General features: G+C 35.6%; 1 protein-coding gene across 4 annotated transcripts in view; it reads left to right on the forward strand.

Moving 5' to 3' along the window:
- Window positions 1–2657: 2657 nt before the first annotated feature.
- The window catches only part of kcnj14 (potassium inwardly rectifying channel subfamily J member 14), a 28790-nt gene continuing 15001 nt past the window's right edge, over window positions 2658–16446 (forward strand). The window contains exons 1-4 of one of the 4 annotated variants that reach the window (XM_082150347.1): window positions 2658–2922; window positions 15766–15840; window positions 16028–16119; window positions 16326–16381. The gene's annotated coding sequence lies outside the window, so the exon portion shown is untranslated. Of the gene's footprint in view, window positions 2923–15765; window positions 15841–16027; window positions 16382–16446 lie in introns of all 4 variants that reach the window. The other 3 variants (XM_082150345.1, XR_014200729.1, XM_082150346.1) reach the window with 3 other exon arrangements.

Raw genomic sequence — 16446 nt, forward strand, 5'->3', positions numbered from 1 at the left:
GTTGACTGAATGATTCAATGACTCACTTATAAAAAGACAGCCTGTTTAAATCCTGGATTGTTTCATTTCACTACAATAGACTAAGAAACGTGCATTTGTTTTATGAGATCAATGACTTGACTAATTTACAGTTTTTTTTAAAGAGACAGTTCATCCAAAAATGAAAATTTTGCATCATTTACTCACCCTCATGTTGTTACAAACCTGTATGAGTTTCTTCTGTTGAACACAAAAGATATTTTGAAGAATGTTGGCAACCAGACAGTTGATGGCACCCATTGACTTATATAATATAATATTTGTGACATTTTGAAGAAGAAAAAGTGAAAATGTAAAACGTTCTCCAATTATCTTTGTTTTTATTTACAACTTTGAAAATCATATTTTACAGCGTCAGGTGAGAGAATCCATGGTTTTAGTGGGCCGACCCAACGATGACTGAACTTTTCCTACATTAAAATCTTTGTTGAAAGTCCATTCTTGACCTTGGCCATACATGAACACTGTATTTAGATGAATGACCTTCACACATTTCCTAAATATGCTCAGGCAGAATTTCATTTGTTAGCTTTTATTCTATTACTCAAAGCAGAGCATGCAAAAAGTAATACTATTACTACTAGTAATACATAAGTATTGCTACTATTACTTTTGATGGTGATATAAAGAAATTGGTTTAATGCAATTGTGAGCTTCTAGTTAACTCTAATTTATCAAATTTCCCCCAAAATCTTAGTTTTTGAGCTTCTTCCACTGCAAGAACAAAAAACAAACTGAGTGAATCTGACTTTCAGCTCAGCGTTTTATAGATCTGGCAAACCCAAGGTACAGAGATTGAATCAGACTCCAGTGGAGATTGGCATTTGTTCAGTTGGAAGTTTATCTTATTCTCTGACCACACTGAACATGTGCTGAAAGGTAGCAGAGGATTACGTCTGCATTTATGGAAGTTAGATTATATAATCCTAGTTTCCATGAAAATGAACCAATCATGCTTTCTAATAGCTGACGTGTAAGATACTGTACGTAAGCTGAGACATATAACTTAACTAGGATTTTTTTTTCATAAATACAGAAATGTTCAATTCCAGTATATATTTTTTGATTGTAATGAATCTGACCATGTCTCTGATTACAGATATAATAGCAAAGCAGTTTGTGTATGCCCTTACCTTATTGTACTTGAGCACACGCAGTTTAGACATATGAGTGACAGTTAGTTCGATGTCCTTTCAGGTGTAATTTAGCACTGCAATTTATTGTTTTTATAACTTATGTAATTCTATTTTTGCATTATATTATTATTTAATTAATTGAATATTCTTTTTTATTGAAAGCAGAAAGCGTTTAATCAGGCAAAACAAATTATAGTGATGTGGAAATAAGCTTCAGACAGAGTTCAAAAACAAGTCCAAATGTCCTAAAGTTTATTAGGCTGTACAAAAAACAATAGTATGTGGTTATATTATAAATAGGACTTTAAAGCTGCAAATTAACACCACTATTAAGACCACTTTCATCGTATAAAACTTAAAACAGATCCATTTTATTGTAAAACCACACATTCTTTTACATTTAGAGGCACATTCATTCCACTGTTTAAGCCAGTCACAGTATGTATAACCATGTCCAGGTGAGTTTCTTTTTTTACACTTATGTAACAAGCCCCTTTTCACAGTGAACCGTGTTAGCTGTCAAAAATTTTACAGGTTCAGCAAGTGGCCAATCAAAAGAAAACATTATTATTCTCTCACGGTCTATTCAATCAAAACAGAAAGAGTTTGTTCAGTTTGATGAAATAGAAACATTCTGCCCTCTAGTGGTTCATATGTGAAACCTCACCTGTAACAAGAAATTAAATGACGTTGACTTTTATTTCAATTTATTAATTATGTAAATGTATTTGAATTTATTTTGATCGACTAATCAAAACCATCCACATACTATGTCATGAATGGCTGTAAAACATAAAACAATCAGTCTATAACTATGAGCAACACATGTTGACCATAATATAACCAAATATATTTGATCAGTCATCAATAAATTATTAATGTATTTTGGATAGCCAATCGTTTCTCTTCTATCCTGTTAGCCTGTCTCTTTCTGATTCTGTTTCCGTGCCTGGAGAGCATTTTCCATTGATCAATCTCAATCTTTTTTTCCTTTTTTTCTTTGCCTCATGTAAGATATAAAGGGCAAGAGGCATCCCATTTATTCCATTCATATTTATATGTATTTTTTCTACTTGTGTTATACTTTGGTGCTGTAGATATCAGTCATATCCACTTTAGAATGGACCTTGCCAGTTTATATTGCACTAATGCTAATAAAACGTGCTGTGATGTTATGAACCAAATATTTGCAGCTAATATGACGTAACAGTGCAACATTACTTCACCAAAATAACTTTTTGTTACAGTGAATACAATGGAATGAAACAACGACTTCGCCAGTGTATAATAATACTGCACTAATGCTAAAACGTTGTTGATAGGAACCAAGCATTTTCTGATAATATAACGTAACAATGAAACATTACTTCACAAAAATATTCAGATTTCCGTTCCGTTACAGTAAGTTTGAGTGTCAATGGCACGACACAACGACTTAGTAAGAGGCTGAGAGGATGCAGAGAGGAGAGGAAAGGATGCAGATTATTGAAGTTTTTCCTGCCTGCTGGTGAGCGCGCGCGCGCGCGGAGCAGAGCACGCGGAGAGAGAGAGAGAGCGAGCGCCCACGCCACACTTTCACGCGCTGTAAAGCGTTTTAATGTGACGCATCCTCAAAAAGCAGCCGCTTTATCTGGCTTGGGCTTTAATATTAATTGAAATTAAAACAGTGTTAGAAAAGAAATTGAAATGGAATGGACATGACGCTTAAATGGACTATAGCTATGTGATGACATTTGTGCACGAGCCGGTGAGTGTCGTTTTCGTTCTTCAAACTTCAAATTTGACTTCCAGTGGCTTAGTTTCAGTGCTTTTCTTGTATTACTTAAGTAAACATACCTTTACCATTATGAGTATTTAATAGTATAGTTGTGCATGATGTGGTTCAATACGACGTAGAATTAAACTCGATGTTTGACTGTTAATTGGTCAATAAATCATAAACATGAAACTTCAAAACATTTCACAATGAATTCACTCGAAATGTAGGTTAATTGCTCTATTGGTATACTTTTGTGGTCTTTGTAAGAACACAAACATGAATATTAGGCTAATTCAAAACTCGTCTGTTGCCTGGTTGACCTTTGACCAGGTCAAGGTGAAGGGCATTTCGATCAGGCCTCATTCACAGCCTATATCAGCAAAACAAGGCCTGATTACTTTATAATAACTGTCATTAATCATGAAGTCATTAAAAATATTGTAGAAAATAGTTGATATTTAGCTGCACGCTAAAACAAATTTGTTTTTATTAATACACCACTAAAAACAACAATAGGTAGCCTATTGGAGATCAGCATGTATGCAAATATGAATAGGCTATGACAACCTGTAAATTAAACTTTCATGGCATTTCTCACAATTTCTTTGTAATTTATTACACATTAGACCTATATTGTAAAGTTTGTTAATTTCAAAGTTATAAAAAAGGGTCCCCCAATGCTTATAGATTTAAAAGTAGCTCATTTTTTCTATATTTTCTACATTTCTATTGCCTACATACTTAAATATATTCTGTATTTAACTACTTGAAGAATGTATTAAAGTACAGATTTGTATGTGCTATAGTCTGTTAGATATCGAAATTAATCGGATAGTCTCATAGTCTAACAGGACATTTTGAAGTATTTCAGTGGTGTTTGAGTTTAGTTTGCTCTATTAATCCCATGGAGCAGTTATAATTCTATAAATAACAAACTACCCAAATCAGGTCCTTTTATAATGGCTGCATTAACTTTTTAGTAAACCACACGGAGAGGCAATTGCACCCCAAATTTTGTTGTTATTTTAGTGCCACTGCAAAGAGGATTTTCATTTCATTTCTCTTTCCTTCATCTGGCGCTGTTTACAGTATTATTAGTTTGAAGTTGAGATTAACCTCAAGGTCATTAGTTCTAAGAATCGGCGCTTTCTTTTTTGAGACAACGGGAGAGTGTAAAGGTTTATTTCTGTAGAAATGATGGTGACACTTTCATTAGGAGAATCATTGGCTTGAGCATGATGTGAAAATGAACACTTAAAACTAAATGCTCTCTGACTAAAGGATTACATTTTCATCTCCCATCCTCCTCCTCCTCCTCCTCCACGTGATAGACTGGAGAGAGGATCTGAAAGCGATAGCGGGAGAGAGGGATATACTTTCTCCCATTTAACTTTTGATGCATCACATGAGAGACTACAAACTAATTTTTTTTTTTTTGCAGAGGACGAGTAGCAGAAACGCTGATAAAAAGAAAAGGAGAAATAACAATGAGATGAAAAGATTTATGCATTATTTCAGTACAAAGATTAATCTTCAAGAATGCGAGAGGCAGAGCTGTAGGAGGCACAGAGAAAATTGAGTCAGAGATGGTTGAGGTGATGAAGTTATGAACATTGGATAAGAGATATTTCCATTAAAACATGCTCGAGGAGCTTTTGAGTGAATTGGTGAACGTGATTTCAACAAATACAAAATGTTCCTGGAACAACATTCCAATCAACCAATCAGATATAAAGGACAAGTTTACAGTTTATGTATAGTTTTGGCTTACAACCAGATTAGGTGCTTTTACATTAGTGTTATTCACCTGTCATTTCACTCTGATTTTTGGGATAAGTTATGGGTAGGGTTAGGTTTAGGGGTAGGACAAAATGTTCTGACTTTTCCATGTTTGCGTGGTCTAGACAATAGACAGTCTGTGGCTTGGATTTTTCAGTGAAACCTTTTTCAGGATATCTTTTTTTTGACAGTAGGTGGCGACAAGTGACTGTCTTTATGACATAGTCATTGAATCATTATTAATTCAGCTGTTTTTTGATTCATTCAGGAATAAAGCACCACTGCATGGAGATGCGTAACTGTTGATCCTGCTATTATTTTGTTTCGAATTTGGAACTATTTTCGTAAATACAGTAGACGAAGTAACTCGCAATACTGGGTCTAACACATAAGTTACTCAACATTAACTTCTTGTTTATTGAACTTTTGTGAATTTCAGTCATGCTGTAGGTCTGAATATCTGCAGCCTCTTTGCTACTAGGGCCAAATTTTGCACACTCACATTAAAAGAACGATAACTATACAATAACTATATTAGTGTCCAACATTTTGTTCTGTTTATTATAAGCTTGCATCACAGTTATGTCGTCTGCCGCTTTTAGATGCTTGAACTCTTTAAAGCAGGGCTCAGTAGTTTCGGGATTTCTTCGCTGTATTCTCGCTTTTTGCTCGCAGGTTTCTCTCTAGAGCTCCCCCCACAGCTTCGGAATAGATATTTGACAACACTGTTGTAAAAACTCGTTGGCGATTCTTAGACACCAGAGGCTATAGATCAACGACATCAAAGCAGATGGGACATTTTTTAAAACGTCTTCTTCATTCGGGTTCAAACAGCGTGAGGGAGCGCAATAATGAAATGCATTTTAGCAGATTTCTTTTGGCCGTAAAGCAATTGTTTACATCGCGAGACCTGATATCATGCGAGACTTCCTGACGCAGCGGCCGGCCAGCTCAAAGTTGCAAGTGCGTATTTTCCGCTCACGGGCACCAGGGGGGTGCGAAACGACCACCATTCAACCCGAAATAAGTAATATAATCATTCCAATGACTCCAAAGCTGTTCAGTTAAGGTAAAAAAAGTTACTTAGAGCACTTTTAAAGTTTGGTGAATTCTGAGGGGCTGCCAATGATTTTATCATCACCTGGAAAATATCATTCTGATTATTTTTTCCTTATTGTTATCATTTATTTGTGGTGTGGACTTGCCTATTCTCATAATTAGAACAATTATTAAAAGTTAAGTCAAGATCACACAACACACTTAAGATAAGTTTACACCAACTATAACAATAAAGTTTTAAGAACCATTCTAATTCTTAGATAATACGGAAGTCCACACCACAGCTACACCGATAACAACACAGAGAAACGATTTAGTCGGAATCACTTTTAGAAAAAAAATTCCCAGCTGATGAACGATAAAATCTTTGACAATTGTGGTAGATTTTTTCATTTTTCACACCTGACTTAAGTCTACTTGGGTCTCGTCTAAAATCGACGTCCTTGAACGTCTAAAATCGACGTTAGTTCCCTGTATCTGGGTCTCGTCCACAATCAACGTCCCCGTTCAATAATATTTATACTCTAGCGCGTCTCCTCATCGACATCAGCCGAGTCCCCTAACCCTGACGATGCCTTCGAATATGGTTTAATCACGGCCGGAGGATCTCAGACAAATTTCAGAGAGAATCCCACCAGCAAAAGGAATATAACAGTTTTTATAGAATAGGAGCATGGCGAAAATGACATGATACATCACATAATTTTCCTACAATTTGATTGGTTCTTCATAGGCAAACCCTTCTGTTAGGTAGAAGCAAACTCTGTTTTCTTGATTACTTTATTTTTAATCACAAGGTTAATCACAAGTTTTCAAACCTAGACATCTGTCTAGTTTCAATTCCCCTATTTGTTATTTATACACTCACACTCAAAGTCACAAGTGTTCGACCAAAGGGTTTGGAAACATTCAAGATTCAAGAGCATATGAATGTTGTTCCTGCAAGAAAACTAAATGTTAGTTATGATTAATTAAAAATCCATCACACAGTCAATTAGAATCCACCCGACTTTAAAGATCTTGAGCATTTAAAGTGGCAGACGACAAACATGCTTATGATAAACAACCTTATCATGTCAACGCATGTGGAGACATAGTTATTGCATTAGCTTTGATTCGTTTTCATCCCTGGTGTGAACAGGACTTTAGCGAAGATAGTTGATTTTAGGCACTCTGTTTCAGTGCAGGATGGCACTTTGAACATTGTTTGCAGCCATCTGTCCTAAATAATATGGACCTTATGATATGGATCTTCACAGACATGCACAAATAAGGCTGTGAGACCGCAGGGTGTCCCATGTGTCATTGAATGATTCAGAACGGTAGGCTACTCATGCCATTTGCGTGTCATTTGGCACAGTGTCTTTGTCAGTACAATGTAATTCCCTCACCAACTAAATATGCACAAGCTTGCTCTTATCATAATGAAGGTGTGATAAACATACTCATACTGTACACACTGTTGGTTCTATGATAAGACTGTTGTCATGGGTTCCAAGCAGCTTTACCAGTACTAGTTCAGAAGCTGTTCCTCACTGAATTTATAACCCTTAAAGGGTTAAAGAGGCTGTTGTGGCCTATAGAAATTGGTTAGGGTTGCAAAGGCCGACTACTCAGACAATGTAAGTTGTGTCAGTGCTACTGCAGCAACAGGCAGTTTGAAAGAAGTCTGCACTCCCACGCATATCTAAGGTAACAAAACACTTTATAAGCTCCTGGGGTTGAAGTGTTGCAGCAACAGACCACAGTGTGGAAACCAGGGAGGCAGAGAAGTGAATGAGGAGGACCATGACGATATGTGCAGGAGAGAGTTTAGGAGGATGAGGCATTTGGTATGTCTCAATCTGAAGAAAGAAAGCATAAAACATACAACCTGTTACGAGATAGCAGCAATAGCAAACCACAACCATCCTATCAATTCCCGATGGACAAAATTAATTCCTGCATTACATTTTGTCTTGTTTGAGAAACTCGTATATATGTAATAGGGAAGAAAAGACTTCTGTTTTATGCCAACTTTAAAGAAATATTCCAGATTCAATACAAGTTAAGCTCATTCAAAGCATTTACACTTTTACAAAATATTTAGACTATTTTTCTTTAAAAAATGCAGAAATTGAGATTGCATTGATGTACTTACAATGTAAGTTTAATTGGGCAGGAATTTGTAGGTTTTAAAAACACAATAGAGATCTTATAATTAAATAAATGCACAGAAATGTTTGTGTTGAGACTCGTGGCAACAAAGTTGTAAAATTTGATATTTAACCTTACATAGACATAGAAAAGGTTAGTAAGTATTTTTTTCACATTTAAATCATATTAACACAAATTATGTATTGTGTGTCTATACTATTGAAACTGTATTTTAAAACTTACGAATTGACCCCATCAAGCATTTTTAATCAACATCATGGTCAACTTTGATCTGAACTGGTACTGACCCTGGAATATTCCTTTAAGATTTTAAAAATATCATTCCTCATTTATCAGTTTAAGAGGAAAAGTAGTCTTGCTCTCTTCACATACATTAGGTTCTAATGATTTGGTGATTGTACTGAAGTCTATTGTGGAGAGAATCAGTGAGTGGGGATGTTATCTGTAGTTAATACTTTCTCATTACTGCTCTCAGATTAACACGAGTTAGTTTCCAGCCAGGCTTCAGTAGGCTGACTGGATCACTATAATCTCATCGCATGCCTCTGGCATACCTAGACTGAGAGAGATAGAAGAAGACAGCAAATCAGAGACTGAAAGTGAGCGAGAGAGCAGCACAGAGAAATTGAGAGTGAGCCAGAGAGGGAAATGGAGAGAGACACGGCCCGGCCATGTGAATGCATGGACTTTTTGTGGCCCCATTTTGTGGCATTGCGGAATCGATGACACTATGGATTGGTCATGCAGCATGTGGGCTGTTGTATTACTGCATGTGTTCTGCTGCAGGTGCTTAGCATGTATTTCCACCATATACCAATACTATATGAAAGCAGTCACTGAGCTTGTTACATCAGCATTATACATTTTAAACAATTAGATATTCGTGACTTGAGTAATGTTTTATTCACTAAATCTGCATTTCCTGCAAGTTTCAATGCAGGCTTTGGTCCTGTGTAAATTAAATCGTTCCAGTGCGATTCATGTGTTTATTCGGCTGCTCACAAGAATGAACATCGCTTGTGCACTATAAAAGCAGCTATAAATGGTTCATTATATGCAATGATGAAAAGACCACTCACACTTCAGTATGCAAATAGATGCAAGAAAGATAGCTGGTTGTGATTCAGAATGCAATTATTATGATGTATTTGCTCTTGGTTAAATTTTGAATGCCGAACATCATCAGTCAATAAGAGATTTTAAAATGTTGCTCTCAAATTAATTTTCTTATTTTTTTTAAAGGAAATTTTCTACAAAACTGAATGGAGTCTGCACAGTACATTGTGTGGTTCAGGCAGAAGTTTGACTAATTCTGAAAAGCTTATTTATACTTTACTTATTATACTATACTTAATTTTTTATTCATGGTTAATTAAAAAAATGTAATAATAATAACTGTAACCAAATGATTTTCATGTCTTTCAGTTCCGTTAACATTTTTAATGTGCATTCTTCGTAGTTCGTGCTAGATACAGTGCGTCTAGTAATGTCTGATTCCCGAACAAATGAATCTTATAAACTTGTTCTATTTAGTGAATCAAAAACTTACAGCCATGACCAAATTACGCTGATTCCCTAAAGTTTGACTTTTATGAGCTAATTCTTTATTGTGAATCAAAAACATGATCCAGGAACTTTGTGTCGTGTTGCCATGCAGTGAAAAGTCACTGAAAAGTAAACACTTTTTTACAAGAATTATAAGGGATAGTTCAACCAAAAATGATAATTCTGTCATCAATTACTCACCCTCATGTCGTTCCAAACCAGACTTTCATTCATCTTCAGAACACAAATGAAGATATTTTTAAAAGTTCCTAAAGAGATCGTAAACTAATGAATCGAACAGTTTAGTCCAAATTTGAGAGAAACGGATCACTTTATCTGATGGACAGATTGAATTTAGTCCTGCTGCGTAACAGGAGAATGGACCTCATTGGTCTTGCTGAAGCTCAAATGTGCTGTGTAACCTATGTGTGTAACACAAGAACCTTGACCAACAAGACGAACAGAAACCGCCATTTTTTAAATAGCAGCTAATCGAGTTAATAGCAGCTCGATTGTAATCTCCGTCTATGCAAGTTACGGCGAGCTGCACGAACGCGTTGGATTCGCCGTTTTTGGATGGCGATGTAAGTTCGCAAAGCCATGAGCATCAATAGTAACGCAATTGTTGATGGAAGGCTTGGCGAGATGGCTTGGAGCTGCGGCAATGTTTGGAGAGCATACAACTCCTTGTGCTTTTGGATCGCTTTCGCAGTGCTTTGATGTCATGCGCCGATCGGTCTCCGAGAAGTCGAACCATCTGGAATAGCCTGGGCTGTTTGTGTTTGGCGCTGCCGCGCTAGCGTTGCTGGGCAACATGAGATGTGTACAGTGACGTAAGATCTGGCTCTGTGGTGGGTGGCTCTCTGGCCTGTGGAAAGGCAAACTAGTTCTTAGAAAGCTCGTCAGTCGAACCAACTCCGAACTGGCAATAGCTCTGGCTCTGAACTATCACCTGGTTCTTGCTTGTGGAAAAGAGGTATGAGTGAGTGAATGAATGGCGCAGACGCGCGGTTTCATCTACCACACACACACACACACACACACACACACACACTGAAGTACGAGTGACGCTCGCGCTGTTTTCAGTCTCTGCTGCCTCACGATATGATGACATGATGAAATTCATCTACAGAGTCACTTCATGAACATTTTACCGTTTCATTTGAGAAAAACTATCGTCCTATCGTGCACACGCAGAAACTCAAGGTCTTCACGGCAACCCGTCAAAATAAAAGTTCGGTTTAACTTGAAGAAATTGACAGAAATAATTGTATTAGGCCACTGTACAGTAGATTTAGCTACGTCTCCATGTATTAAAAATACTACTACCCCTACTACTAATGATGTGTGCATAGAAGGTTGCTTATTTTTCACTTGATTTTTTTTATAAGCAATATTTACGTTTAAACAGCATGTAGCCTTCAATGCTTATATGTATTATTTACTTATGATTACGTCATATGATAAAGTCATTGAATTGAATTTAATATTTTTTTTCAAATAGTTAAATAAAATAGTTCCAACAAATTTTGCTGTTAAACCGAAATTGGTACCGAGAACTGTCAAATGTTAATGGTATCGGTACTGACTACTTGAATTTTGGTATCGTGACATCCCTATGTGCCGTGTAACACGAGAATGAACCTCATTGGTTTGTGCAAAAGCTCAAACGTGCTGCATTACAACAACACCAGAGTGAGTAGGCTAAATGATGACTTAATTTTCATTTTAGGCTGTCTTGATACTTAAACTATCCCTTTAATAAGAATCAAATCACGACCACAAACATAAAATTCCTTAGGATTCCAATTCCTAGAATTCATGGTTTAAGACAAAACCTTAACAGAATGCTTGTGGAATATCAGTGCAGGTCAGCCATGTGCTTCTTGATCACATAAAATAGTCAATACTAGAAATAAAAGACAAGCATGCTACTTGTCACTTTACTAACAAATGTTTCTCATCTGTAATGTGTCTTTAGTATTTAACCAGCAGTACATACACTGTAGAAAGTAGTTATTTGCAATTGTTGCCTTATTTTACTTGATTTAACACACAACAATTTAAAAATGAAATGTGTTGGTATAAATAAATGTATTTAGGTTGATTCAGCAATATTGTTTATATAAATGTGTGTGTGTGTATATATATATAATATGACTTAAATAAAACCAGTTAATTTATATATCATTTTTAGGTTATCATTTTTTACAGCCTAGAATTTGAGCCTGTGTTGTCCTAGCTGAGGTAAAATTACTTTCACATACTGTACCATAGAAATGTGCATGACATCAGTCATGTGATGTAATAATAGCGTACATTTCTCGATAAGATTATCCCCATCAGATTTCTGAAAGGGAGGAAGAGATCGAAAGGTTATTCACTGTACAGAATGTTATTGAATTGATTTTCACATGGACCTTAATCTCCCCTCATAACACTTGAACATGGACATGTAATCAGGGACAGGGATAGAAAGACAAAGAGAGAGATAATACAGGATGGATAGAGTGACGAATGCAGTTTGAGTGCCAAGGGGTCAGAGAGAATAAACTACTGAAAATAATGATATTTATAGAGTCCTGGAACATTTTTATGTTTAGGAACAATAGTACAAATGTTTTAATTGTGCTCCTTTTCACAACCCTTTTTCTTTTATTAAAATATTCTGGGGTCAGATGGAACATAGATATTAACCTTGTTATGCAGTCAAACGTTAATTGTTGTGTAACATTTGAGCTGATTTGCATAGATTTAGCTAGTTCCCTGTTAATTGCAGTCTGATCAGTGCACTCCACCCTGACATAAGCCTGGCACTGCTGCTCTGGCTCTCTGCCAGCAATTATTCTAGAGCGTCCGCATATCACGCTGACCTTGGCCCCGTATCTTGGTCCTTCTGAATGCTGCACGTGCTGGAGAGGATCAGGGGTGTTTGAGTAGCACTCAGTTTTCATAAGCAGCATGGGAGGTTTCACCAGACACCACCAACATGTTAAAGAGAGTGATACGGAGAGAGAAAGTGAGAGAGTCAGTGTTAGTACACGTGAAGTTCACTGTAATTGTTGACAACTCTTAAGAACTGTTTTCAACAATTTAAAATACTTTTTTCATTTACAATTATATGATCAGCTTAACAATCATGTTATTCATGTTATTCAATACAAAATTGAAAATTACCTTTTGTACAAATAAGTTCACATGGTCAATGCTACAATTTACTTATTATTTGAAAACTTATTGTTTGCAAATTCAAAAATGTTTCTTATTCATTCGAGACTTTATTTTATTTTATATATATATATATATATTTATATAAATTATATTTTCAGGTTTAATTTTGAATGTTTAAATCCTTTTTAGTATTTTTTGCAGTTCATTTAAAAACCAACTAATATGAGGTAGGGCTGCACCATATTGGAAAAAAACTAACATTGCAATATTTTGTTTTTCTGCGATATACTGTATATTGCAATATGAAAACAATTTCAACAGAAGACTTGAATAGCTCTATGTGGAAAGAATTATTCATTCTAGAATGATTGGGATGTTTTTTTTAGGGGAGTGCATCTGTATAGAAAATAAACAAATTACAAGCATAGAAAAATACAATAGAACAAAGACACAAATGAAATAAGCAGTGCTTTGTGTTTTTCAGAGAAGTTAAACAGTATTCAGGTACAGAAATGTAATCAGATGTAAAATAACACTGCATAGTCTTCACTCTATAAATTAAATATAATTAATCTGTTAAAGCTAAACGTGATTTTCTCTTTTTATTTGGTTTGATTAAGATTAATGACAGACAGCTGCAGGAACATTAGGCTGATGTCATTTTAAGACTGAATGCTCAGATCTAATATATTGATACACATCCGTTTTCTTTCTCAGACAGGCATTTCGGTTTAAAATGGTTTAAAATCATGTGAATGTTTAAACTGACAGGACCTAAAGTAAACTTTCACTTTATGATGGTTAAACTTTGCAATCAATCCGAGATTTGTGTACGTTTCAAATCATGGTACCTGGTCCGTGAGTGTTTTAAAAAGTTTTAGAGTATCATCAAGGTTACTAAATCTGCCATTATTTTAGCACACATTTAAGTGCTATTAAAAATAACATATTTTGCAATTGACCTTTTTCTAAAAGAAGCAACTTTTTATCATTCATATCAGTCTTTATTCAGGGAAATAACTAATGATAGTTTAGACATTCCAAAACAGCTGATGCCAGAGCAAGGTGAGCGGCTGCTTATATACTCCGGCAGTGAATTGAAAGATTAGATGGGTTCACTCCTCCCGAAATTACGTTGTGAGCTTCACTAAATGTAAAATCATGACAGCTTACTTGCCAAAAGGAATAGAAAAGTTAACAATCTTCAAAACCATGAGAGTGTAACTAACTGCTGTGGATGATCTTATTAGCTGAGAGAACATGAATGCTGTCAATCAACAGAATGGCTCTCCGCCAATGGTGTATTTTCAGCAGTGTTGGTTTATGTGTTAATCAATAGGTTTAGTGTTCTAATGAGATCTGAAACAGAATATTCACACACACACATACACGCACGCACACGCACACTCACACAGCCCTGGGTTACAGTATAATGTGAAGTGGTTAAAGAGGTCAAGGGTTGGTGATTAAATAAGGCACAAACACTCACTAGAATCCAAGTGAACTGGTGACTACACTGTGAGCAAATCTTTTTGTGAAAAAACTTGTGAGAGAAGTATTTAACTGGATATTTTTTGCTTTCAGTGTTATATTTAAAGCCATTTTAAAAAACAAAAATAAAGCTCAAAAGTGTAGAGATTTTGAGAGTTTCATGCCTTTTCAAAAGGGAAAATATGTAGCTTGGTGATTAGGTGAAGTGTGTAATTTCTATGGCACTAGTGGCACTGAGTGGAATTTTAAAATGTATATAATAGTTGATGCTGGACCGTAAAGTAAACGCAACAATACTGTGATAGTGGAAAGTATTGTAACATTGAAGATTTTTACAAACAACACTGTCAAAAAATATATGATCAATAAGTTATGATAGCATATATTTTTACATTTCTTTAACAAAATAAGCAATTTTCAGCTTTTTTTTAAAATAAGGTAAATAAGATTCATTTCCCTTTTCTAACTTTAGTTAGTGTGTAATGTTGCTGTTTGAGCATAAACAACATCTGCAAAGTTTCAACGCTCAAAGTTTAAAGCAAAGGAAGATATTTGCTTTTAAAGAAATATTTTTTTAAGGACTGCAACAAACTGCTGGTAGGGACTACACAAGATTACTCCCGGGTTAGTGACATCACTAACCCTAAAATGTACATAAACCCCGCCCCGGGAACACGCAGTCCATGTTAAGAGGAAGAGTTGTTGTAATAGAGCACATTTGTGAGTCTGCTCAAGCTGTCGCATCTGTCTTTTCACATGCAATACAGTACATTACACAAATACAATAGCATGTCACTCTGTAGGCATCTTACAACAGTTCCCACATGAGCGATTTTATAGATTATCATGACAGGATATGCTAATAGAAGATAGTTAACTCCACATCAGCAACATAAATTCATCAACTAACCATTCAGAAACGTCCTGTTGCATTCTACATGTTCATGTTGTCACTTCTTCTTGAGTCTTTGACATGACATTTTAGGGCTTGTCTGCATGAGGTAATCGGAGCTGCTAACACACACACACACACACACACACACACACACACACACACACACACACACACACACACACACACACACACACACACACACACACACACACACACACACACACACACACACACACACAAGCTGTTGAAGCTCCACCCTCTGTGCCGGGAGCAGCAGCTCATTTGCATTTAAAGGGACACACACAAAAACTACTTTTTTTTTTACCCTCAAAAAGGGAAAATTTTAACATGCTGTAAAAAAATATCTGTGGGGTATTTTGAGCTAAAATTTCACATACACACTCTGGGGACAACAGAGACTTATTTTACATGTTGTAAAAAGGGGCATTATACCACCCCTTTAAGTGCTACATGTGGGAGCAATTTACCTTCATTTTGCCTATTTTTATGTAACCTCTTCAAACAGAAGCAAGTCTGCTATTTACATTAAAAGTCTTTATTGAGAACTAAAATGTTGGAAAAAATTGGGAGTTAAAATAAACATGATTTGATCATTTCAAATTACTCAGGCTTTGTTTGCATGTATTTTATTTATTTATTTTAATTTAATTTCAGGGCCAGGATTTTTCTTTAGTAAGACACTAATCTTTTACTTTATATTTTATCTTTTGCAGCAGATTTCTGTTGACTTAACTGGCAAAGAAAGAAGGCAGAGGATGATCTATGTACTTCGTTAACTGCCAGCATTGGTAATTTTCCATTTGTTTATAAATGAATCTATAAAATAAATCTGTGAGTGGAATTGTGACATTTTCTTAGAGCTGAATAATCAGACATAATCAGCATATATTGAGCATGTTTTCATGTCACATAGAACATTTTTTGTAATTTTTATCTTGCCTTCATATTAACTTTCATATCATGTTTTTTCTCTAGGAGTTCTAGATCGTGATCTCCTCAACGCAAAAAAACGGCAGACTCAAACAATAAGGAATGTGACGGGCCTGCCTATATATTCTACCACAAATGTCAGTGTGAAGGCAGCAGATATTTGAAGATTAATCTTTTTGTCACCTCTCACTTTAGAAATCTTCGTTTTCCACACTCCAATTAGTTAATTCTCTTTTGAGTGTTTTTTTTTCTCACTTCATCCTTTGATATGTTCCTGTGCAAGTGGACTTTTCATGACTAGAAATCTTTTTTAAAGATTTTCTTTTCTATTATGTTAATTAAGCCTCGAACTACAGGTTTCTCAGAGGAGGTATATGAAAAGGTAACATCATTTATCAGGTCTGAACTTTTGGTTTCTCAATCACGTTATTTTGAAATCCATGAAGGTAATTATTTGTGCTTTA

The sequence above is a fragment of the Leuciscus leuciscus genome, assembly GCF_965113295.1.
Source record: "Leuciscus leuciscus genome assembly, chromosome: 20".
In the NCBI taxonomy this organism is placed as follows: Eukaryota; Metazoa; Chordata; class Actinopteri; order Cypriniformes; family Leuciscidae; genus Leuciscus; species Leuciscus leuciscus.